The 26,641-nt window shown below is 40.3% G+C and overlaps 1 protein-coding gene across 2 annotated transcripts in view; it reads right to left on the bottom strand.

The window, feature by feature from the left end:
• TDRD15 (tudor domain containing 15) overlaps window positions 1-26,641 on the bottom strand; it is a 395,033-nt gene that overhangs the window by 269,111 nt on the left and 99,281 nt on the right. The window contains exons 4-5 of one of the 2 annotated variants that reach the window (XR_005083421.2): window positions 11,478-11,801; window positions 8,302-8,387 (exon numbers count right to left, since the gene is read on the bottom strand). The gene's annotated coding sequence lies outside the window, so the exon portion shown is untranslated. Of the gene's footprint in view, window positions 1-8,212; window positions 8,388-11,477; window positions 11,802-26,641 lie in introns of those variants that run through there. The other variant, XR_008391968.1, reaches the window with a different exon arrangement.

Here is a 26,641-nt window from a genome sequence, read left to right as displayed (position 1 = left end):
AGTGGTTCAAGATGGTTTCACCCAACTCTGTCCCAGCAGGTGTGTTCAATGGCGGGCTAGGAGGAAGTGGGCTGCTCGCGCCCCTGCTGATTAGTACCAGTGCCTCTGGCCGCAAGGCTACTACAGTAGGAGTTGCCTCAGTCATACTGCCATTGAAGAGGAAGTATGCTGCCCCTCTCCCCAGCTATACCAGAGTCGCAAGCCAGGTTGCCTCTGCCCCTAAGACCTTGGGGAGCAGACACCTATAAAAGTAAGGGGCACAGAAGAAAGGGGGCTGGATGGCTAGACCAGATAGAGCCCCAACTCTCTGAGGGCCTCCTTTTGAGTCCTGTTAGGTTACTCAGAAGGAGGCCCCACATCTGCCACCGTCAGAATCCCAGAGTTCCTCTAGGACACAACTGCCAGGGCCAGCAGAGTGATAAAGCTCCGATGTGAACCCTACTTAGCCCTACTGACGTCATGCTTTTAGCCAGCATGGGAGAATGGGGCTGGCTGTTGATGGACGGTGAGACGACAAGTCTCCTGAGAAGGACCCAGGAGGTTCACGGTAGGCCAGGAGAACAGAAAGGTGAGCCAGACCCTAAGCCAGGTCAAAGCCGTCTCCTCCTCACTTATTCCATATCCTGTGTGTCATCCAGTGGGACAGACACATGTGAGAGGAAGGAAAGGATCAGTGGGGCCTGTATGAGGTCGTCTCCTTGCCAAAGGGCTGCAACCACAGCACCCACGTCATTAAGAAAGACATCAGGGGCCACCTAGACTCCTAACTCCTGCTTCAGTGTAGTTTCTGTGATAATATGTGACGGAGGCCAGACAAAGCCCCAGGAAATTCCTTCTTCACAATGTCAACATCATAGGTATTTGACTTTGGAAAACCAAACCAAACAAAAGAGGCACAAATACTTGACCCAAACTTTCTGGAACAATGAACAGTTCTTTCTGTCGGCACTCTGGCTGGTATTCTTCTTCATCGGTCTGAGAAAAGAAGGGCATTTTGTCAGTTTTTTCATGCCTTCTGCTTTTCAGACTCTGAGAAGCCTTGGCTGGTGAAGTGGCCCTGCCGGGGGCTCACACGGCTCCCACATCCTGCCGAGCACAGCTCGCATCTTGCCATACTGCTGTGGAACATGTGAAGGAAGCCCCTCACTTTCTCTCCCTCCAGGAAAGAGCATGTCCAGTTTTGTACGTACATTCTTGGCTGATGGGAAGCTCATTAGGTTCAGTAATAACAAATAGATAGAATCCTATTGTCTCTGATCCCCCTACGCATCCCTCTCCTTACTGTACTACAGGCCTCACACGTTTCCTCTTCTTTGAGGTTTGGGACCCAGAAGAGATGTAGCCTGGACACAGAAAATTCTGAGCACTGGGCTCAGGTTCAATCCCTCCAGGCAGAGGGTTCAGCAGCTCGAATTCGGGGGTCATATTGGACACGTCCCTGCACCAAAAACTCAAGTGCCTCTAGCAGGACTCAATGCATGCACTCAGTCAGCCTCGCCTCGTTGTTGAGTAACTGGGGCAGCACCGCACTTTGGTGTGTGCCAGCTCTCCAGCTCACCTGAGAACACTGAACACCAGGGTCAGGATGGCAAACGACGTCTTCTGCCCCATCTCCTGCTCTGAATCAGAGTGACTCACGTTCCCTACACATACTCCAAGCCCATCCTTTTGCAGATGGCTCCAGGGGAAAGCTCTAAGTGTCTACCACACAGGCAGGGCGGGGAGGAGCACAGCGCGTTGTCATGGTCGAGTCAATATCTGCCCTGCAGAGAAGGCAGCTGTGGTGCCTGGGGAATGAACCAAGGAGCTCAGCATGAACTCTGAGACACAACTTCTCCCAATGAATGCCACCCCATTTCCCAGACCACCCAGTTCCTCACACCTGGAGCTGCTGAGCCCACCGACATATCCCTGGAAGGCACTGGGTCTAGAGGGAACTAGAGTGCAGGACGCAGCAAATAGCTGCCATCCAACCATCATGTTAAGGATCCTAATGTCAGGAATCCAGAAATGTACAAGACCGTGTACAAACAAGGCTTTCTCTTGTTGGAATCCACCCATCAGCCAATGTTCTCTGGGAACTAAATGCAGCGGATGGAGTCATCTGGGCCATAGCCTCAGCCCTCACCAAGCACTCTATTTGTATGGGGAAGCAAGACTCACACAGAAGCAGCTAAGGATGTCATACTATGGACAAACGGACTGTACCAGAAGCACAGACCCTCAGAACAGCAGGAATTTACATGAAGGAGAGAGATCAAGTTCCTAAAGGTGACAAAGCCCAAGCCATCTCCCAGATGAAAGACACATCAATTTTAGTAGAGAGAAGGCCTGGAGAATTTTAAGTGTGAAACACAACTCAAGCATGGGTTTTGTGGTAAGATACACACACTGTAAATTTTCAGCAATGGCAGAATGGGCCATTCAGTCCCATTGTATGAAATGATGCTTTCTCCTTAGGCTTGATATTAGTTTAAAATAAAATAAAATCATTTCCTGCTTGATTACATTTAGAATCAGAGAAGGATTTTCAGTCTGACCCTCGGTAGTGTTTAAAATAGTGGAAAAGGGCAGCTAAGGCATCGAATAAAATAAATGTTTCTGATCTCAATCCAGTTACTGCTGAATGCAGCAGCGGATTGGAAAGGTAGGTCGCCTCTGGCATTCTCAGCCATGAGAAATTTAACGATGGATGAAAATGGATAAAATCAAGATGCTCTGATAGAATGGCGAGGCTTCAATATCTCAGAAAATTAGGATCCTTGTAACCAATTTTACAATGGTTGGATTATAGCTAAATAGGATTTTAAGTCTATTGCAAATGAAAGGAAATCTAATTTAACTGGGCCACATCATTTTTACTGAAACGTGATAAATGCTAATGTCCTTGCAGGCCACCAGTGGCTTGGCTTGCAGTAGCTGATTGCATCTGTTTGCAGCTGGTTGTAGCTGTTGCGGCTGTTTGCAGCTGTTTGCGAGGGGCTCAAGTCTGACCAATCTCAAATTGACCTTGTCCAGTCCTTAGGCTGAGCCTGGGATCCAGGTGTTCAGGATGGGGTGGAAAATGAAGGGAAGCCTTCAGCTCTCACCAGTTTTGCTCCAAGGCCTCATCACTAGGTGCCCAAAGTCATTTGACCACTTTTCAGAACCACCTCTCTCTACCAACTTGAGCCTGACCAGAGCTGTAAGATCATAATGACGAGCCTCTCATTTTCTCTGTTTACTTTCCTTATTATTCCTGTGTTTTAAGCAAAGTAAAAATTACCCCCCAAAACATCCAAAGGCACTGTTTCCTAACACACAAAAGCCAAGAGGCAGAGAGGGACGGGCCAGCCTGGCAGACAGAGGACGAGCGGCAGGCACGGCCGGTGCACAGATACTAAATGGTAGCAGTGGCACATGCGTCACTGAGATGTCCCCGAGCGCTCCTACTCTGCAGTCATTCTGTCCTTCATTAGTCGAATAAAAGCACTGGAGCCCCTACCTTCTCTCCCCCCTCCCTTCCTGGGGAGTGTGAACACGCAGAGGCTGCTAGTCCCCAAGGCAATGGCAAACCATGACTGACACCAAATTACAGTTCCTAACCAACTTTCCGGAACACTGGCGGGTGTCATAAGAAATTACACTACTGACAAAGGAAACTCGAAACCTGAGTACTCCTAAAGTCTACAAGATATCCCTCATCACACACCTTTGCTGACCTTGTCTCTCCTCAGCCCCTGACCCGTTGCTGAGGTCTGCCCCTGGCTCAGGTCAGACTCTACTCCCCCGCCTTGTCTTTGCCTATTTCCCGGGCCCCTGGGCCCTGTCCTGAAAACCATCTAATAATAATAATCACGTTCATAACCACATGACACTGCTTTAGGCCCTCTATCTACATTAATTCATTTAATACTCCTAATAGTCTTATCAGACGGGTAATCTTATATTCACATTTTACAGATTCAGACACTAATGCACAAACAGATGAAGTACATTGTCAAGGTTTAGGAAACCAGTATATGTGGAGGTTAAGATTTAAACCCAGGAATCTGACTCCAGAGCTGGTGGTCTGAACCGCTGTCTTATACTGCACCTCACCTCCAAAGAACAATCTCTATACCTAAGAAAGGCCGGGTTCATCTCCATACACAAGGCAGTGTAGCAATTCCGTGATGGCACGCGATGGTTTGGGGCCCATCTGTTCAGTCAAACAGCAGTCTGGATGTTTCTGTAAAGGTGTTGTTTAGATACAGGCTTTGAATAAGAAAACCAGTGACTTAATAAGTAAATAACTAAATAACAGGTAAATAATTAACTGATAAATTGGTAAGTAGTATACTTTCGGGAATTTACTCATGAGACCACCCTTCACAATGTGCTTGGGCCTCACTGAGGCAGCAAAGGCCTTAAGAACAAAGACTGAGGTTGCTCCAAGCAGAAGGAATTTTCCTTAATACTGTAGCATACAGTGCACTGTTTACTTGACGTTTTCTGAGAATGTAGACCTTACACATTCTTACCACAGGGAAAAACATTGAGGTACCCACTGAGGTGATGGATGTGTTAACTTGATTGTAATAATCATTTCACAATGTATGCATATATTAAACTGTCATGTTATATACTTTAAAAATAGACAATATATTTGTCAATTTGTCAATTATACCTCAATGAGAATTTCTCTTTTATTATAAAAACAGTGAATGTTCTTTATTTTAATAAATCCAAAAATACTGGCATCTGTAATGAAATCGGTATCTCCTGAAATCCCATGCCTCAGAGATAATTAAAAATTTTATGCTGTTTTAGTCAAGATGGTCCTGGATGGTCTCTAAGATGGCATTTGAACAGATGTAATGAAATGAGGGAGTGAGCCCCAAGAATGTCTGGAGGAAGAGAATTCCAGTAGAGGAAATAGTTATGGGACAGGCCTCCGACAAGAGCATGCTTGGCACCTGGTATGTGGCCAGCAGTGTAAAATGAATCGAATGGTAGGAAATGAGACCAGGGAAGTGTCATGGGCCAGAGTCAGAAGTCTAAGTCTTGGTAGGGATTTGTCCTAAACATGATGAGGGCCCCTCAAGCTTTTGAGCAAGAGAATGGCATGATCGGACTATGTTTCTTTAAATAACTACTCTGGCTGCTGTGTGGGAAAGAAGGGAAGCAGCGTGGAAGAAGAATACCAGTTGGAAGTCCGGCTAAGAGGGGGGAAAGCAGCTCGGAGTAGTGGTAACGATCAAAGTGATCAGAAGTGAGATTTGACATCTGTGTTAAAGTTACAACCCACGATATTTGCTCGGCCTGAGCAGCTGGGCAAACAGCCACACTTGGACAGACCATCCCTTACGTCTCCAGGGCTCTTTAAATCCTGTAACCAGACCCCGCCTTCCACTCCTTCTGAACGTCCGCACCTGCCCCTGGTCCTCTGGAACTTGTGGCTCATTATTCTCAAAGTCCCTGACATCCTCAATCCCTTCAGTAAAACTTCCCTATGTCTTCATTTTTATGTTTTTCAACCACTTTATTGGGGTTCAGTTGACATGCAAAAAGCTGTGCGTATTTAATGTATACACATTGGTGAATATGGAGATCAGTGCAGACGGTGGTGATGGTTTCACAGATATACAGTTACCTCCAAACTCTACGCCTCCTTTCTCTGCCTTAGCCCAGGAGGGTGCACAGCTCCCCCAATAGCCCACTTGCGTGATGGCTCTGGTGACTCCCCCGCACCCTCCCCACCTCTGGGCCTGGAAGTGATACGCATCCTTCATGCTCTTCATTGCCACTTCTAACTAATTCAAACGAGAAATTCAGAAACTGTGCCACTAGAAAACCAATGAAAGACCACTTCTTACTTATAAAATTCTTACTGATGATGGGTATCACCTTCACATCAGAGATGACAGGCAAGTATGAAATTCATTCAAAGATCTTAAGAATATAGCTCTTAGTTTGAGTTTTCAAGTTCTGTCGTGAATGATTCACGCAGGAGCAAAGCTCTCGGAGTATACAGTGCGCCCCTGCGACACAGGGGTACAGACTCCAAAGCCTCATTGTTCCCCCATGGGATGGCTGTCGGGGAAAATGTCGATGTTGCGATCCTGATCATGAGGCTTTTCTCCGTAGAATTTCCTGGTTGTGACAGATCAGTTCTGCTATGTAAAATTTTTACACATGTATTTGGCATGGACTTTTCTCTGTGGGTACCCATAAACAAGGGGAATTTCTCCAAGGGAATAAATCCCTTGGGCCCTCTTCACAGCCAAGAAGATGTTACACTCGGGCAAGTGAGGATGTACAGGGTCCCATGACGTGTGGCCCGTCCTTCAGATTCTACACTGTGTGGGGACAGCAGAACAGTGCTGCGTTTGTTGGGGAAGAATCGTTTAGACAAAGGCATGGGCGAGGGTGATATGCTCACAGATGTGTGTGTTTCGGGCATGTATACATGGGCTAGAACTCAACAAACCACACCCCTAAAATGGGTGTATCTTATTGCATGTAAAGCATACCTAAGCAGAATGACAAATGCAATCTTTTCGACCAGCAATGATTAGAATGTAAACATTTTTAAATTCTGCTCATTGATGTGTCCATTCTTTTGCCACTTATAATAAAATAAAATTATAAGAGGCATAGTCAGATGCAGTTCTATCCAAATCAATCTATAAATACTATAAACGAAGTATTTTATAGAACTTGACAAGCTAATATTAAAATTAATGCCGAAGAACAAAAGGCCTGAAATTGTTGTGACATTTGTGAGTAAAAAGACCAAACAGGAAATTATGTTCTGACAGATGTAAAGACTACAGCAAATGAGACAATGTGATATTGGCATAGGAATGGGCAAAAAAACAAAAGAGAAAAACTAGAAGAAATTTAGAAATAGACTCACAAATCTATGAAAATGTAAACAGGAAAGGAGGTAGCTTTAAAATCTATAGATAAACTTGCCAATAAATTGTGTTGGAAAACTGTTTATATGGGAAAAGATTAGAGCTCCACTTGACAATATAGATGGGCGGGGCAAAAAGGAGGTTTACAGCTGTGAGCACACAAAACACAATTAATTAATATTTATTAATTATTGTATTACTTTTCATACAAACAACTGTAAACCTACTTTTGCCCCACCCTGTGCACATAAAACTTAGATAACCCAAAGTGATAGTAGCAGAACTTTAACACTTTTAGATGGAAAAATAGATCCGCACCTTTATCGTCTTGATAGAGGGAAAAATTTCTTTAAGAACAATATTCGCAGACACAAATAAACAGTAAAGGATATGATAGATACATCAGATTGTAGCAGTTACTTATAACTGCTTAACAAACCCCTCACCACCACATTTAATGGCTTATTATGCTCACAGAGTTGCAATTTGTGCAGAACTTGGTAGGGAAGCTTCCCTCTTCTTCACATCTGGTGCTGCTTGTCTGAGGGTGAAGGACCCACTTTGAGTGTGTGTGTGTGTGTGTGTGTGTGTGTGTAATGAGAACACAATTCCCTTAGCAAAATTTAAGTGCACAGTACAGTATTATTAACTGTAGTCTGAAATTCTAATCCTTTGCTTGTTTCCCTCCTCTGGTCCCTGGCAAGTGCCATTCCACTCTCCTCTTTAATGAGTTTGACTTTTTAAGGTTCCACATGTATGTGAGACCATACAGCATTGGTCTTTCTGTGTCTGGCTAATTCATTTATCACAATGTCCTTCAGGTCCATCCATGTTGTTGCACATGGCAGGATATTCTTCCTTAAGATCGAATAATATTCCACTGTGTATATGAATATATCTATTATAAATTGCAGCCATGAGCATACCTGGTTTACTGCATATCCCTTTATTACAATTCACAGATGTTGCATGTATTTTACAAAACAAGGCAAGGCTGTCCAACTTGCTTCATTGCGAGACTCGCTCTGTCATGCTGGTCTGGAACCAAATACGCAATATCTTTGAGAGATGCCTACATGACCTTTTCATCATCCATCCCTCTACAGCTGACACTTAGGTTTTTCCTACGTCTTGGCTATTATGAATAGTGCCACAGTAAACATGGGAACGCAGACATCTCTTTGAGGGTAATAGATAAATTAATGAGCTTGATTGTGGTACTCATTTCACAATGTGCATATATATTAAATATCACATTATATACATTAAGTATACACAATTTTTCTTTGTCAATTATACCTCCACAAAGCTGGGGGAAATAAAGAACTCACTTTTAAGACAGCTCACTCACGTGGCTGGCAAGTTGGTGCTGGCTGTCGAGTGGGGGCTCAGCTACCGCTGCAGGCCAGGGCCCTTGGTCCTTCACCTTGAGAGCCTCCCCATATTCTGCGGGTGCTTCTTGACAGTGTGATGGCTGGGTTCCAAGAGAAAGCATCCCAAGATAACCTGGCAGAAGTAAATGGCAATTTTTTGTGACCTGGTTTTCAGAGTCATCTAATACCATTTCTGCCAAACTCCATTGTCAAGACTGTCGCAAAGTCCTTCCCAATCTCAGGTGCCAGAGACATAGATTCCACCCCTAGATGAGGAAGTAGCAACAGTTCAGAATAGCATGTTGAACAGGAGATACGGTGGCGGTGGCCTTTGTAATAGCTACAATCTGCCACCATTAAATTATTCAAATTTTATTTCATTAAATTAAAAACAAAAACTTCACAGAAATTAAAAACTACAGTATAGATGAAGATTTCAGCACATACCACTACCAAATATATATCCACAATATATAAAGAGCTCATACAAATCGATTTTAAAAATGCGAAACAATGCAGTGGGGAAAAATTGTAAAAAACACAAATACAGTTGCCATAGAATAGAAAATCCAAAAACCAACAAAAATATGAAAATATGTTCAACTTCAGTAACAGTTATCTGAGAAATTTAATTATAGCAATGAGAAACCATTTTAAACACATTATATCAGCAAAATTTCTAAAGTCAGTGAATGTCAAATGTTGACAATAAAGCGGAAACAGCCAGTAATCTCATACTATTGGTTGGAGTTTCAAGGATTAACTACTTTGAGTGCTAGGTAATATCTGGTAAAGCTGATGATGTACATGATCTATGATTTAATTTTTACCTCCAGTTTTATACATTAGAAAAATACTCATGTGTACCAGAACGCAAGTTTGCGAAAGGGATGTTTATTGCAATATTATTTGTGGAGTGATGAAATTAAAATGCTGCATATGTGCCTCAATAAGAGAAAGGTTGTATGAATTACCATACGTTTAATACTATGAAGCATTATAGCTTCAAAGTATTAAAATAAATGAAGTAGCTTCATAGTTAAAATAAATAAAATCGCTCTACAATAATAAAATATCAAAATACATGCAAGAATATAATGGGAAGCAAAAACTCAAATTGCAGAATGGTATGTCAGTATTATGGCATCCATATGAAGTTTTACAAAATTAAAAACAATCCTATATATTGTTTATGGATATATAAGCATATTGAAAAGTATAAAACCATGTATGACCATATTAAAAGTATAAAACCATGTATGACCATATTAAAGACACAGCTCAGAATATTAATTACTGTAGGAAAAGGAAGGAAAGAAGATGTCACAGGGGATTAGGTTGTAGCACCCAATGGCCTTTCCTTTTACACCTTACTCTTCAGAAGGATTTTAAATGGTGATCTTGGCTGCATGTGTCTGACCCAGACAGAAGTGTCAGCTGTGACAACGCCTTCCACAGCAAGTCAGAAAGAAGGGACAAGAAGACCCTAGATGGGGCTTCATTACTAGGCAGGAAGATGGATTATACATCCAGGCATAACATTGCCTAAGGCCCCATCATTAAAGGATCATTCTTTTGACTTCACCATTGCCTTCTTCAATGAGTTCTAGACAAGGAAAATACCTAGAGCAGATTATAGCAGATATGAGACCTTCAGTCCTCAGAATGAGTGAAGAAGGGTCCAGAATCGGTGACCTCTAGGAGGAGAGGGTGCAGTGCATAGCAGCACACACGTCTGGAACCCCCATATACAGTGTCTGGCCAGAGCCCATTTAATGTGCCCGAGTCCAAACCACTCCAGGACCTCCCTCTAAACCCAGGGGACGTGGCCAACCGTCCTATAGTCCAGGAGACTGATCAGAATGTGAACCGGAGCCAGCTTACATCCAGACGAATATTTAAAATGTTGAAGTCTTGTAAATAATTTAAGTAACCTAATACTCATTAACTTTAATGTATTCTCCACAACTGCTTCTATAAATGTTAGCTATTGTTTCCTTCTAATTTTTTTTTTTAGTTTAACAAAGCTTTTAGTCTTCTTATTGTGAGCAGCAGCATTTGTGATGGAAAATAGGTTCCTTGGGTAGAACAACAGCACCTCTCTCATGATATGAGAAGATAAAGGCAAATTGTTTAGATCATCCTGCCAGTTCTTTTTCTACTTGACCAGGGTTTTAGCTGTCTAAAACCCTGGCTGGTATAATGGGCTTCTGAGGGACAGCAGCAACCCCTACAACCTACATAATGACCAAATATTCCACAAATGTTTTGCTTCGCAAGGCAGGAGGGTTGGAGATTTTGGCTGCAATCCCCATCGTGACATAAATCACTAAGTGACTTTCAGCAAGTCATGGTAGCCTCCCTGAACTCTTCTCTTTGTGTGTTAAACTGGCATCGGGATACTGGCATATCTCACACAGGGATTTCAGAGTTTATATACATACAGAAAAGGGCTTTAAAATAGTATTGTCTCTTATTGCAAGTGTCTGGGAGATGGCAACAGTTCTATATGAATACATTCCACACGTAATCACATCAGTCCAAAAGAAAAATGAGACCCGGAGGGAGAGAAAGCAAAACCAGCAGGTTATTTGGATCTCTCCCCCATGACCAAGGCACCTGCTCACACGTCACCTCATCTCCTACTCCGTTCTCCATTCATTCTCTCTCTACTCCATCGTTTCCATCTGGCTCAAGACAGGGGCCAAGCTGCTATCCAAGCAAGGGCTCTCATTGTCGGTGGCCCATTCTCCCGCCCCTTCGCTTACTCCTCATGCTGCTTCGTTCTCCTAAAAGCTCTAGGATTTAACTTCTGCATCATGCAACACTTTGACACCCCTTTTGACCTGACATGTACATCACTTTAACCCAAGGGGAGGGTCTTCACATTTAGGTAGAAACTGAACTGAAACATACTGATTTTATTTATTTTATTTAGTAGGGATGCTACAACAAATCTTACAACTACTTTCCAATCCAGGTATGCACAAACTGGATTATACTTTCCTGGGTTTTCTTAATCTTCATTCCAGATTAATTAATATATCATTCCTTCTTCCCAAATGTCCTCTCACTTATGCTTGCAGAAAACCTTAGATACATTTAACAACAACAACAAAAAAAACCCCTTAGGCACCATTTATTTACAAAGTTTATACCTGGGAGAAAGAACATCATTAACCTCTGCACCACCTTCTCCCACTCTCCAAAAACAGATCCTCACCTCATCTGTACATGGGTGGTGGCCCTCATCCCCTGCTTCACAGCAGCAGGATGCCCGTTTTCTATTTGAGAAAATGTGGTTTTAATTCCGGGTCACATTCTCAAACACTCGGCAAACTCTTGCCACGATGCGATGCTTGACCCTCATCGTGAGAAGCCACACTCTGGGCATATTTTAATCAGTTGCAGTTCACTGATAGGTAGCCTGATGCTTTACTTCTTGCTCAATTTATAGCATCATTTCTTTGAAATCAGTCTCTTCAGTTTAAATGAGTCACTTGTACTTGATCTTTTGATTTCTCTTTAACACAAAATGCAGACTGATCTGCAAGAAATTTCAAGATTGAAATATGGCAATGTGAGGCAGATGTTGCACTTTTTATGATATAATAATTATTTTATCATAGCACCTATATTTGACTAAGGGAACATAAAAAAAACAGGAGACAACTACTCTTCAACAGAGAGCTTTTCTTGTTTTTTACATAAGAGAATCTCCTGATATTTCCATTATAACTCCCAAATAGAAGCAAATGACTATATGCCTGATTGTGCAAGGTGTTCAGCTCTGGGCTGTCAAAAGAAGCTTCTGGGGATATTTGCTGGGCATGTAAATGTTCCATTCACTGTGGTTGGTTGGCATTGAGGTGGGGAACAAGGTAGAATCCCCGAGTTCGGGCATCTTACAGTCAGGTGGGGAAGTGTGGTCCTGTGAACAGTTACGGCTCTGTGTATTATCAAAATCAGGAAATGGGCATCAAAGTTTTGAAACATAATATTGTAATATAGTAAGAAGAAAACATCTTGGAGTGGGTAAAATAAAAATATTGGAAATTGTAAAAGAAAATTGAAGAAGTTTAACTACATGTAAATATTTTAAAATTCAACATAAAAATGTAAATAAAATAAGATAAATAGCAAACTGAAAACAAATATTTGAAACATCTAAAACAAATTTCTGTAAAATAGAAGATAAGATTTTCTCCAAAGCTTACTTATTTTTTAAAAAACTACATGAATGCTCTCTAGTTCCATCCATGCTGTCACAAAGGGTAGGAGCTCCTTCTTTCTTTCTGCTGCATAGAATTCCACTGTGTAAATGTACCATAGTTTTTTGATCCACTAATTTACTGATGAGCACTTAGGCTGCTAAGTGAAAGAAACCAGGCAGTGAGGGACAAATACCAAAGTATCTCACCTTTAACTGGAACATAATCAACAAAAGAAAAAAAGAAAACAAAATATAACTAGAGACACTGAAATTAAGAACAATCTAACAATAGCAGGGGGAGGGGACAATGGGGAGAAGGGTTCTCAGGAACTACTATAAAGGACACATGGACAAAACCAAGGGGGAGGGTGGAAGCAAGGGAGGGAAGTGGGTTTGGCTGGGGTTGGGGGGCATTGGTGGGGGGAAATACAGACAACTGTAACTGAACAACAGTAAAGTATTTTTTTTTTAAACTGCAATAGAAAAATGGTCAAGTGCATAAACAGATATCTATTACATTTTTAAAAAATGGATAATAGGCACTTAAAAAGACATTTAACTATAGCTATAATTAAATAAATAAGAATTAAAATAAGAAATTTAAAATAAATGATTTGCCTAAGATAAAAAGGCTGGATAGGAAACTAGTTTTCCAAGTTCAAAGGAAACAGACTCTCTCGCCCACTGGTGGTAGGAGAGAAAACTGGTATGACCTCTTTAGAGGGCAACTTGGTAACAGACACCCTATCAACTAAATGCCCATACCCTTTCAGCCAGCATTTCCAAGTATTTATTGTATTGCTATATTTGTATATATAAGCTAAGGCATGTGGTAGTCATGCCAGTTGTTACTAATATAAAAATTTACAAGTAACTTATCAATAGTGGACTTTTTAATAAAATATGGTTATATCCATATAAAAGAATACCACAGTACTATTATAAAGAATGAGGAGAATTCATAAGAATATAAAGTGATTTCAAAAACACAGTGTTAAATGAATGAAGTTCAGAAGAGTATATGTTATGCTCTCATTGTATGAGCCTCTTAAAATGGATGCACACATATTTCGTCCATGATGGAAGTTTTGGAAGAATGTACAAGGAACAGCAGTGATCATTATAATTTGAGAGACCAATTCTTAAAAGAGAAATATTGTCCACCTAAGTCTCTACCTGTATCTCCTTTTACTTATTCACAGGTAAGTCTAAAGTTCTCCCTCCAAATATGTGTTCAAGCTTCTTTTAGTCCCCAGAAAAATTCTGACCTGAGATTCAATAAATAAATCTAATATGACAGTTAAGTAGCTGAAACCATCTTTCCACTTCCCACCCCAAAATGGTGGGACAATGTGCTAAATTTTTTCCCATTAGTGACAATAATAATTAACATCTAGATAGCAATTTACTATTTATAAAACACTTTCTTGCATTAACATTAGCCCTCACAACATACTATGAAATGGGTATCTCAATTCCCACTTTCCTGATTGAAAAACTAAGATTCAGAAAGTTTAAGTAATTTTCTCAGGCTTGTGCAGATAGTAAATGATGGGCTTAGATATCAACCAGATGTCTTATTTCAAACCCCATGTTCCTTTTTTGACATTTTCATTGCATAGCTTCCTGTTCTGCTTTAATTTCTTACTATCCACATGTATTCATTTTTTCAATTAAAAAAAAACTAATAAAATAAAACACTTTGAGAGAAAACCACTAGGTGGTAAGAACAAGGAAAAATCATTCAATTTGAGTACATGATAGCAAATGCTAGGCATAGAAATTTCTTCTTAATCAAGAATACACAAAATAAAGTACACCCACCAATGCATACAAAAAGGTGCAGTACCTTTAAAGGACAACGCAATAATATTTAAGAAGCAGAAAAATAGTATACATCGTCAAAGTGTCACTGGGTGGACAGAAGCTTGGCAGGGCTCAACTACACCAACGCCATGTTGAGCCATGGAGGAATTTTGAGCCAGTGGGGAGTCATGATCACCAGTGACAGCCATTTACAAATCCTGGAGACACTCCCAAGGGATGGGGCTGAGCTCCAACTATCCACACACAGAACAGGGTGTGTCAGGCACTCAGCTGCATCCGAGAGCGTCTTCAAAAAGATGTATGACTCCACCCTCCTAAGTCGAGTGTGTGTCCGGGTTCTCTTGGTCTCACTTGATGGGGTTTTGCTAATTTGACAAAAAACGTTTCAAAACTAACAAATGAGAACATTTTCCCATATGCTTTCTATTTGTAGTTGGTGGGAGTAGACAGAGAACATTATACATTATAATGAGTTCTTTAAATATTTGGGATGTTCGGGGGTTTGCCCCACCAAAAATTATTATGATAGCAACTTTTTGACACCATTCTTTCTTATGGTGAACCTGTTAGTTTTCCCTACAAAGAAATGTAATTTTTGTTTTATTATTTTAGTTCAATAAAATGGAACCCTGTATCAGTCTAGCTTCAACTGTGCTGGAGATACTTTAAATATATTTACATATATATGTATGTATAATGATCTGTTCAATTTCAGTCACATATGTTGTTTCAGCTGAAGTTATAAAAATAATTACCTTTTAGGCTTTGAGACAGATTCATTCTAAATTGAGAAATTTGAAATCATATTTCTTCTCCTGTCTATGAATAAACAAAAAGAATATGAAAACTATTAGACACATGTTCTAATATTCTTTTCAAGTCACAAGTATTATGAAAATAATTTAGCCTAATAGTATATGTATCTGTTTTGTTAAATCAGTTAATTCATGCTTTATGTTGACTAAAACATAAAAGTAATAAAAAATTTAGTTAAATATGGTGATATAAATATGCTTGTTGTTTTCATGGCATTCATTGTTCTGGGACAGGATAGCAAAAATATGTTCAGTCAAGCCTTAATAATAAGAATGAACTGGAGGTGGTTCAAACCCAATAACTTTATAAGCATATGAATTAAAATTTTAATATATTTATTAAATAAAACAGTTCATAGTTATTTTACAGTTAAAACTTACATCTAGTATATTCACTTCTAAAAATATATCCTGAATAATCTATTCTCAAATAGAAGAGAAATCATTTGTTCAAAGCTATTTAAAAGTAGTACTATTGGTAACTGAGAAAAATTAGAAATCATGGGTAGTAAGACCAGGTACCTGTCAAAAAACAAAGTGCTTCCTCTTCTCAGAAAAGAGTTTTGGCTGAAAAGTGAATGCACATTCAGAAACTACCTACCTTTCTCCATTCTCATTCCCTGTCTGCCAACTAAAGGCAGAGTGCCCTGAGGCCTTCCAGTGTGAAAGCATCTCAGATGGAAAGAGCCTGGGTCCCTGAATCCTCACGTGGAAGAAAGTCACTTGCATTGGACCTTTGCATGAGCAAGAAATAATATGTCATTCCATTAAGCCATGGAGATTTTGTGCTTTATTTATAACAATTAGCATTATGCTAGATAATACATCAACCAAATGCTCAATAGTACACAACAACTAAAGAAGCTATAGCACACCCAGACAGCAAGATTAATATTAGCATTTCCGGGGCAAGCACTGTGTTGACCAACCCACCGTACTCAACCCAATGTCAGACATGTGGAAATTACTACCTACTCAACAGAGGCAAACACCCATTTATGGAAAGACATTTGCTCCTTTTGGGTTTAACCACAGTTCTTTTCCAAAGGTAGACCATTTTTCGTTCCCACCTAACCTACAATTTCTTAGACCAATATCCTGAAGCTGTTCGGCCTTCTGCTTTAAACCAGTATTATAGAGCAAACCATGTAAAAAGCAATAAAGAACTAACTCGAGATTATCAGGCTAATGATATAGCTATCACAGTGTGGATGCTTTGTGAAAAGAACATCACTACCGGAGAATAAATGTGAACGTGTTTTCTAAGATTTTACCAGGTATCTACACTGCATGCATGTGCCAGGCTTTTGTTTGGTGTTTGCCTGAGCTGCTTAGAGCTTTTGTCCGGTGGAGGAGCAATCCTGCCTAATTACTACACTCTAGTTGTCCTGTAGCTAAGAATACACCATTTCTTTCTTTATTGATGTCACCCTGCACAACAGAACAACGACACAGAATCTGAACTCAACCCAATTAGGGCACTTTCAAGTAGGAATAACAAGAAGAAGCTCCACACATACCTCAAAGAATCCTCACTCCAGAAATAGATCTGAAACGTCCAGGTGGGTCAGAGCCAGTAAGTTCACTTTCCTGTCATTGAGTCACCACTAATAGGGGAAAGGATGTCTCTGCATCACCGAGGAATATTTCCTCATGTGCAGAAAGGAAACCACTCTTCCCTTGAGAAAGCCAACCCTTCTGATCTCAGAGATACGACGGGTGTTCACTTAATAATCTCCCTGGCACAACACACACAAGGAAGCAAGGAAGCAACCCACTGAATTAGTTCTGTCTAATAGACTGGTCTTTCTGTTTCCTCTCTAGTCCCCTTACATTTGACTCTCAATATGGAAGCTAAAGTAAAACTTTAAAAACATCGGCTCAGCCCTGGCCATGGTGGATCAGTTGGTTGGGCATTGTCCAGACAACTGAAAGGTCAAGGGTTCGATTCCTGGTCAGGGCATATGCGTGGGTTGCAGGTTTGATCCCAGGTCGGAGCACATATGAAGAGCAACCAATTGATGTTTCTCTCTCACATCGATGTTTCTCTTCCTCTTTTTCTCCCTCCCTTCCCCTCCCTCTCAAGTCAATAAGCATGTCCTCAGGTGAGGATATAAACAATAATAATAATGTAAAATGTCTGTTCATATCAGTACTCCCTCAAAGCCCTGCTTTGGCCTCCCATTTCACTTCGAGCAACATGGCTTCTGGGCCCTTCATGATCTGCCCCACCTCCACGATCTCCTCTTCCCTCACTAACTCTGCTCCGAGAACAGTGGCCCCCTCGCTGTTCTTCAAGTAGAAGAGACCACTAAGAAGTCCACACAAATCCCTGATACTTGCTGGTCCCTCCATATGGAAGACTTCTCCTTCCCTAGACATTCCCCATGACTAACTAATCCACAGACCCTTTTCACATGTTTGCTCAGAGGTGACCTTCTTAATGAGATTCCCCACACATACCCCCATCCTTATTTCCTGCTTTATTTTCACTCATATCATTTATTAACTTCCAACATTTTAAATTATCTTTTTAATTTGTTTATTGTCTACCTTCACTTACTACAATAGGAGTTTCACCGGGGCAGGGATGTTTTATGTCTATATATATTATCTCATCTACCCACAACTTGTAATTGGTGTGAAAATGAATATTCATTAAAAAAATTAAATGCCTATGATGCATAAAAAGTGGTGTGCCCCCTACTGTTACTGTTGTACAGCTTATGTGATTTTAGTAACAAAGTAACAATGTACAGTCTTGGAGAACAACAAGGTGCCAAAAACAGAACGTGATACTAGAAGGTCTCCTCCAAAAATAAAGTCCTTATCTGTTACCTTCACAAGAATTCAAACTACTCTTTCTTTTCTGAATTATTCTACTTGCACCCTGTACTACATGCTGTGGCCACTAGCACCTACATGATGTTGTTCTGCTAAAAAGGGGGAAAAAGACTATTTGAAAGTAGTTATTCTACATCTTGATTTCACCTCCACCATCCTCTGTTAATTCCTGAACACCTTACCCAATGTGAGCCCACTGACTTTCCAAATGTAAAAGAAAAGAAGATATAGACATTGGACCCCCCCCAAAAAAAATCAAGCCCTTTTCTCATTCCTCACTATTTGAGGAAGCCCAGAGTTCAAGAGTTTAAGATACATTAAAAAAAAAGTTGTTCTCAGTTTCCATACTCAGTTTCCAACAAAGTAACCAATAGTTTTGTTTGTACAAAGCTATTGGTTACTTACTATGTTCCTAGGTTTTTATTTTGGATGTCTTCATCATTGAAACAAACAACAGGAATTTAAAAAATCAACCATAGTATAAGCCTACCTAATCTTCCCCTCGAAAATACTGCAAAGACAACACGCACTGATTGTTTCTGCTCCCTCCCTCCATTGTTTTCTTGAGAAAAATGCCATCTTACAACAGAAAGCATTACCCAGATGCATTCCAGGTCAACCCCTAACAGTAACATAAGCGGATACTATGTATTGCTGACCACCCTCCCCAAGAAATATACCTGCCAAGAAGGACTTGTGGTTAATTGGGCCCAAATTTATAACCCCGGTCTAGCAGCCACTGTTTGCAGATTGCATATCAGAGAAAAGCTGCAGGCTGAGCCTTTAGCCTGTGCACTTATTCCTGCTTAGTCAACCCTTATACGAGAGCTCCAAGGATGAAAAGTTGGTCAAAGGGGTTCAGGCTTTTCCTGCCCAATAGAGGCTGCGCAGGTATCCCTTCATTTGCATCTTCACCAATCAGAGTGGCTGCATTCTGATTTGGGCCGAACTGTGAGGACATGGATGGAGTCCTTATCTGCAAGAGGGCAGACCAGTTAGGGACCAGGGCTGGGGACTTCTCTCTAGGCCAGTCAGCTCCCCTCTGGCTTGGGGAGAGCACACCTTCCCTTCCAACGGAAGACTGTTTCCCTGGCTGGAGCTGTAACACCAACGCTGAGAGGAGCCGCCTTGCCCGCTGGAACAGAGCAGATGAGAGCCATTTCAGCAGACCCGGGAGGAGCAGAACAGAGCTGAGAAGAATGGAGCAGAGCTGTCTAGCGAGAGAGGGGCCGAGCTGCAACTCCAGGGCCAAGGCCGCCAACCCCCGGAGCTGCCTTATGGCCCTGCTGTTCCACAGCTGCACTCTATCACAACGGAGCCGTTCTGCAGATGTGCTGTTTCATAACTGAGCTGTTTGCACCGAATTTGGTCTCTCTCCCCTCACTGCACCCCAAAGTGAGAACTCCTATTGGCACTGAATTGGCAGCAACGACTTTGATTGACAGCATATAGTTAGTATGTGTTTATAATACGAAAAAGAAGAGCAACCCTACAATATACACGGAAGCATTTCATAGAGGGGAAAGCTGAACGTTCAGAATTGTGAAGTTGCTCACGGTCGCAGAACTCAAAGACCCAAATCGAGGCCCGCAGACGTGCCTGTGTTCTTCCGTCCTCACTGTGCTGCCTCTGCGCCCGTGGGTCCGGCCCTGGCAGAACCTCCTTAACTGAGACCTACAGCCTCATACTCCCTAGTGTTATTAAGGAAATGAATCATTAGTGTTTGGCAACATTTACCAACTCTTACTGAACAGATTACATAACACTCGGCATTTAATCATTTACTAAGCAGCTAAATTACTATTTTAATCTAATGTAAAAACAGCTCTCAAGTTGTCAGTGTTAATGAGAAATTGTCATATCCATATTACTGACTCCCACTCCTAAATAATTGATACTCTGTTCATATTTTTAGTGTGTAGTCTAGTGTTTATTGAAACTTAGTTTAATTTTATCACATAACTTGGAAGGCACAGATACTGATGGGATTCAAGTCAGGTATTTTAAATTCAGGAAAAACGACCATATTTTACAGTATTAGAATCCAATGGATAAGACATGTTTCTTTATTCTAGCCTTCCAAGTTTAGCTCCTCATGAGGCTGGTCATTAAGCTTCCAATGTAACACCCGGATAGTGCTAAGTTTAAAAGAACCCATATCAGAGCACAAGAAGAAATAGAAAAATTTACCTCTAAGATCAAAAGTTTTAACTTACATTTTAATGTAAGTCAGAAAGCAGCACTTAACTCATCTACTTACCAAATGCTCAAGAAATCTCCGAATGAGAAAGGAAATTCCAAGAGCACTGTGACTTCGTAATATTGGTAAAATGATCAGTCAATGATGTCATTTAAAAGTAACCTTCATTCTAGAAAGGATAGGTGGGGTTCTAGGTCAGCAGTAAAGGATAAAACAAAGTAATGCTAGATTTCCAGCCAAGCCATTGCTTGCCTTAAACTCACTGTCAAGGGTTCAAGGGGGTTGAGAAAATAGGAGCAGGAAAAAAATGTGAAAACTATGGACATCAACTTTCCAAATAAGAAAAACTATATACATGTCCAACAAGTCCAACAAACTCCAAGTACAAAAAAATAAGAGGAAAATACCATAGCACACTATTTTAAATTGCCTAAAATCAGAGATAAAGAAGAAATCATAAGTACAGCACATATAGGGAGGGAAGACATTAAGTAAAGGAAACAAATATCACAGCGAAAGTAGATTTCTTATTAGAAACATTGCAAACGAGAAAACAGTGAAGCAACATGTTTAACTACTAAGAAATAAAAATCTTGTCAACCTAGGATTCTGTATCCAGCAAAAGTTTCTTTCAAATATAAAGGTGAAGTAAAAAATGTTTCAATCATAGAAAAGCTGAAACAATCATCACCAGCAGACACACACTACAAGAAATACAAAAAAAGTAATTTTTTCAAACAGAAGGAAAATAATAATGAATAAAAATGTGGGTTTACACAAAGGCTTGAGGGACACTGGAAAAGGTAACTACATGGTAAATACACAATTTTTTCTTATAATTGCATCTCTTTAAAGTATAATTGTTTAAACAAATTAATAATGCATCGTGGGGTTTATACAATGTATAAGTAAAATGTATGAGAACAATGTTAAAGGAATGGAACTACACAATTGCAACATTTTTATATATGAAGTGGCATAATATCACTCAAAAGTTAACTGACACATTTAAATATGTAACCATAGATCTTAAAGAAACAACTAAATTAACAATACTAAAAGTTTTACCTAATAAGCCAATAAAGGAGAAAAAAGAGGGAATGAATCCAAAAGGAAGGTAGAAAGAGAAAAAAAAGGAACAAAGAATAGATGAGACGTGACAGACTTAACCCTAACCACAAAAAAACCACACTGAATCTAAGTGTAAAAGGTCTGGTAATGGTAATTCAAAACCAAAGATGGTCAGATTAGGTAAAAAAAAATAATACCCAACTACATGCTGCCTATAACAAATGCATTTTAACTTCCGCCAAGATGGAGGCATAGGTGGATGTGCCGTGCCTTCTCACACAACCAAGTTTAGAGACAACTAAATATTAGCAACAGAAAACACAGCCAGAACACAGAAAATTGAACTTTTTGGCAGTCTGTTAACAACAAATTCTTCAGCCTGACCGGTAAGGGGCGAAACCAGCAGCTGGTGGAGTGGGGTTGCACAGGAAAACTCGGTGGGACGGACTCTGGCGCTCGGAATCCAGGTGCGCGGAATCCAGGTGCAGGGTTGGACCTGGTGAGTGACCAAGCGAGCGACCGAGTGAGCAACCGCGGGGAAACTGCGAGGGAGCAGGGTTGACTGTGGTCGCGCATTTGTGCATGGATAGACAAGCGAGGGAGTGGGCGATTGGACCAGAACCCAGCGGGTACCCACAGCAAGCGGCAGGGAGGGCGCCACAATTTCCCTGCTCTGACCCCACCTCCACATACAGCGTCATAACCCAGCGACTCTGAGTGGCCCAGCCCAGGTGAACCACCTAAGGCGCTGCTCCTCACCCAGCTGTGAGAAACAGCAGAGGGGGTCGCCATTTCCCCACTCGGAACACGCCCCCACATATAGAGTCACAACCCAGCGACCTGGGAGTCCAAGGCTCCGCTCCTCACACTTAAAGGATGTGAACAGACCAAAAATAGCTCAAGAAGATCTCAAAGCCCCAGAGCCTATAAATCTAAGTGATGAAGAAATAGCAAAACTCTCAGACGCACAGTTTAAAATACTGGTGATCAGGATCCTCACAGAACTGGTTGATTATAGCCACAAATTAGACAAATATATGAAGGCGAAACTAATTGAAATGAATGGAATTGCACAGGACACCAATAGCAATGAAAAGGAAACTGGGACTCAAATCAATGGAGTGGACCAGAAGAAAGCAAATAATGGCCAAACAGAAAAGAGTCAAGAAGCAAGAATTCAAAGAAATGAGGAGAGTCTTAGGAACCTCCAGGACATCTTTAAACGCTCCAACATCCGAATTATAGGGGTACCAGAAGGGGGAAAGGCACAGCCACTAGTGGAAAACTTATTTGAACAAATAATAAAGGAGAATTTCCCCAATCTGGCAAAGGAAATAGACTTCCAGGAAATCCAGGAAGCTCAGAGAGTCCCAAAGAAGTTGGACCCAACAAGGAACACACCAAGGCACATCATAATTACATTAGCCAAAATTAAAATGAAGGAGAGAATCCTAGAAGCAGCAAGAGCTAAGGGGACAGTCACCTACAAAGGAGTCCCCATCAGACTGTCAGCGGATTTCTCAAAAGAGACCTTACAGGCAAGAAGGGGCTGGAAAGAGGTATTCCAAGTCATGAAATCTGAAGACCTACAACCAAGATTGCTCTATCCAGCAAAGCTTTCATTTAGAATGGAAGAACAGATAAAGTGCTTCTCAGATAAGATCAAATTTAAGGAGTTCATCATCACCAAGCCCTTATTATATGAAATGTTAAAGGGACTTACCTAAGAAAAAGAAGTTAAAGAAACATGAACAGTGAAAGGACAACAAACTCACAGTTATTAACAACCACACCTAAAATAAAAGCAAACTAAAAGGACAGCTAGATCAGGAGTGGAAACATAGAAATGAAGATCTCAAGGAGGGTTAGCAACAGGGGAGTGGGAGGAGGAGAAGGGGGAGAAGGTACAGAAAATAAGTAGCATAGACAGTAGATAGAAAATAGATGGGGGGCAAGAATAGCATGGGAAATATAGAATCTAAAGGACTTGAGACACATGGTCATAAACTAAAGGGAGGGTAATGGTGGGGATGGGGGGAGGGTGGAGGGGAATGAAGGGGGGAATAGAACAACTGTAACAGCATAATCAATAAAAATTTAAAAAAAAAAGAAAAACAAATGCATTTTAAATATAAAGATACAACTAAAAATAAAAGGCTGGAAAAACATGTACTACGGTAACAATAATCAAAAGGCAAAGTATGAGTGGGAACCAAAAAAATGGAATTTATTTACACAAAAATTGTGTATGTATTCTCACGTGTTTAAACTCAAGTCACCTTCCAAGTACTCTCCATTGGATGCAATACACCTATTGAGATGTTTTTCTCACTGCGTTTGAATGCCTTTTTCTAATACTCACATTTCCCTTTTGTTAGATCCTCTTCCACAGTGTCCTCTAATCTTGGCCCCCCATTCCCCTCTTGGTCTAAAGAGGGCAAAGCGGACCCTCCTGACGGGCACTGCCCCTTGCTTGTAATGCTCTGTATACATGGCAGTAATGTGATGAAGCTTGAGCTCTACTGTCAATGGACTTCAAATCTCAGTGCCTGGTGCCAAGAATAACAGAAGAATCAGGTCAAACTTAGGAGGTAAAGAGTATAATCCTGTTTTTAAGGGTCATTTTTAGTTAATAGCAACTTAGTGAAGAGCTTACAATAAATATGGGTTTAGGAGGTAAAGAGTATAATCCTATTTTTAAGGGTCATTTTTAGTTAATAGCAACTTAGTGAAGAGCTTACAATAAATATGGGTTTGAGTTGGGCAAATAAATTTAGCCCTATAGTGTTGAGGTAAGGAAAAGAAGTGCTCATAATTAAGTAAGCAAATAATTCCGAAAGCAAAAGAGGCTAGGACCTGTGTGTTGCTGTGGGGAGGGATTTCATGAGTTATCCCGACCGACATTAAGGAATGAACTAACCAGAAAACTGGTTAGTTCTAACATCTTAGGAACAACCCACTGCCTTACAAATAGGCATTATAGTAACACAAAACTACATGCAAATAAATACACATTGATTAGAGGCAGGGTTCCACTTGGTCTAATTAACTTCATCTCAGTGAAAAGTTTGGGTATGATTAGAAAAGGCAGTACAGAGAAAACCCAGACCATAAAGTAAAAGATTTTGAATTATACATTTAAAAATTACCCTAAACTGAAACACTTGAGATGATTTCAGGTATTGATGACCTCTTGGTTCTCTTATGGAGTCTGGTCAGGTTAATAAAAGTAAAAAACAATAAAGTTTGATGTGCATGCTTTTCATTTGCTGTAAAACTCAGAGATGTCCCTGTAAATGAACCTCGAACCAGGGAAAGGTGGAAGCTCATTCTCGTGAGGCATTTAGGAAAAGGTCTGCTCTACTTGACTCGTAAGATTCCATCCATCAGGTTTGTGCCTCCCTGGAGGGAGGAGCTAAATAGGGATTCAACGCCTGAGTTGACCAGGGGCTGAATTCAATCCTTGGATGGAATCAATGATTAATTTCTTGTTAATCTCAGTTCTCCTGTGTTTACTCACATTTCCTCATCCCTGCCTCTTCAGCCCCTTTCCTGTTGCTCCAGCCAAGAAACAAAAACACTAGGACATGTACCAAAAGTAAAGAGTCTCATAAAAGGAAAAGCAAAAAAATTATCTCCCACGTCTGTGGTTCTGGGCCAGAATTATTTTCCATAGGTAATCTAATGTGTAATCACTATGCATAATCCATTGTTCTAGCACATGCTAAAATGAAGTTAGCATTGATACAATAAACAGACTCTTATATTCTTTTTTTTTTGATGTCTAAAAATTCTGTTGGTATTATTTTCCTGCCAGAAAAGAAAAATAAGTAAAAATGATATTTTAAGAAAGAATGTTTTATGTCTTTCTACCTCAGAAACTGTACCATACAGTATATTCATAGTGGGACAACTACATCACAGTGGTGTCCAGAAAGCATGTACGATCATTTCTAGAGGGGTTTTATTTTCTGGCAATTGAAAGACATGTCACAAGTAATATGAAGGTGATTTTCTATTACATTGGAAAGCTCCTCAGGATAAAGCCATGTATTCAACGACGCAGGTATTATTTCCTTTCCATTTACTACATAGAAGACGATGGGTTGATAACAGCAAGGGTCACTTTAAAAACCAGAGTGATATGGAAGACCAGCTCCTCCCAGTTTATCCAGACCTTTCCCAGTTTTAGCACTGAAAGCTCACATAGTAGGACCTCTTACAGTCTGGGACAACTGGGTGGTTACTTATTAAGGCACTTTATTGGTTAGAGTTGTGACAAAGATAATTAAAACTATGGGCCAGAATGAAAAGTCATTTAAACTCCAGATTTTAGTGTCAGGTGTAAAATCAAATATATTCGCATGACCCGCTATAGAACATTATCATTAATTAACTGTAGGGTCAGACATTGAATTGTATGTACCTAAACCCCAATATAAACAACTGACACTACATTATCTCAGACAAATATCTCACAATTTCAAATTCTCTCCTTAGAACACAAGTAAGTTAGGCTTTTGCTAGTTTTGTTTAAAAACAAAAACTGTGGAGTAAGCACGATTCTTTGCTAGTTAATACTTTCATCCCATTTCGAACACAAAAACTGAAGACTGATTAATTGTAATGCATGTTATGACTAAAAATAAGTAGTCACTGGACTCACGGGCTTCTTTCCCCAGAGAATCTTTTGGTACTATTCACAGGAAGGTATCTGCTGCAGAAGGTTAAGCAACTCAAGTCCAACAAAATGTCTGACTGTGATGGAAAGTCCAAATGTCAAAATCTGAGACAAGTTTTAAACAGAGCAAAATAAATTTAACATGTGTGATGCTAAAAAAATCTTGCTTAAATTTGCATCCCTCAAATCCTTACCAGGATGACAGTACATATTTGGAGAGAGTGACAGCAGACATTTGCTAAAAGGACAGTATACATTTTGATGATAGTTTTGAATATATACAGGAGACATATTGGTCTATAGTTTATCACCTAGTAATGTCTTTGGTTTTAGTATTGGGTTAATTACTGGCCTCAGAAAGTGGTTGGAAAGTGGTCGCTTCTCTCATTTTCTGTGGAAGAATTTATGTAGAGCTGGTATTATTTTTGCCTTAATTATTTGGTGGAATTCACCAGGGAAATTGTTTGGGTGTGGAATTTTCATTATTAAAATGTTTTTAACTGTAAATTCTTTCTTTAATGAATAAATGATTCAGGTTATTTCTTCTAGAAGATGTTCTGTACTTTGTATACATTTGCAAATTCATCTACATTGTCAAATTTATAGGCATAAAGTTGTTCATGATATACCCTTCTTGTCTTTACAATATTTTCATGATCTATACTGGTATTACTTTTTAAATTTCTGATATAGGTAAAAGTATCTTCCTTACTTTCTCCCCAACCAATTTTTTTCT

This window comes from Artibeus jamaicensis, unplaced genomic scaffold, assembly GCF_021234435.1.
Source record: "Artibeus jamaicensis isolate MK-2021 breed Jamaican fruit bat unplaced genomic scaffold, CSHL_Jam_final contig_465, whole genome shotgun sequence".
In the NCBI taxonomy this organism is placed as follows: domain Eukaryota; kingdom Metazoa; phylum Chordata; class Mammalia; order Chiroptera; family Phyllostomidae; genus Artibeus; species Artibeus jamaicensis.
This window is presented reverse-complemented; position numbering and strand designations above follow the sequence as displayed.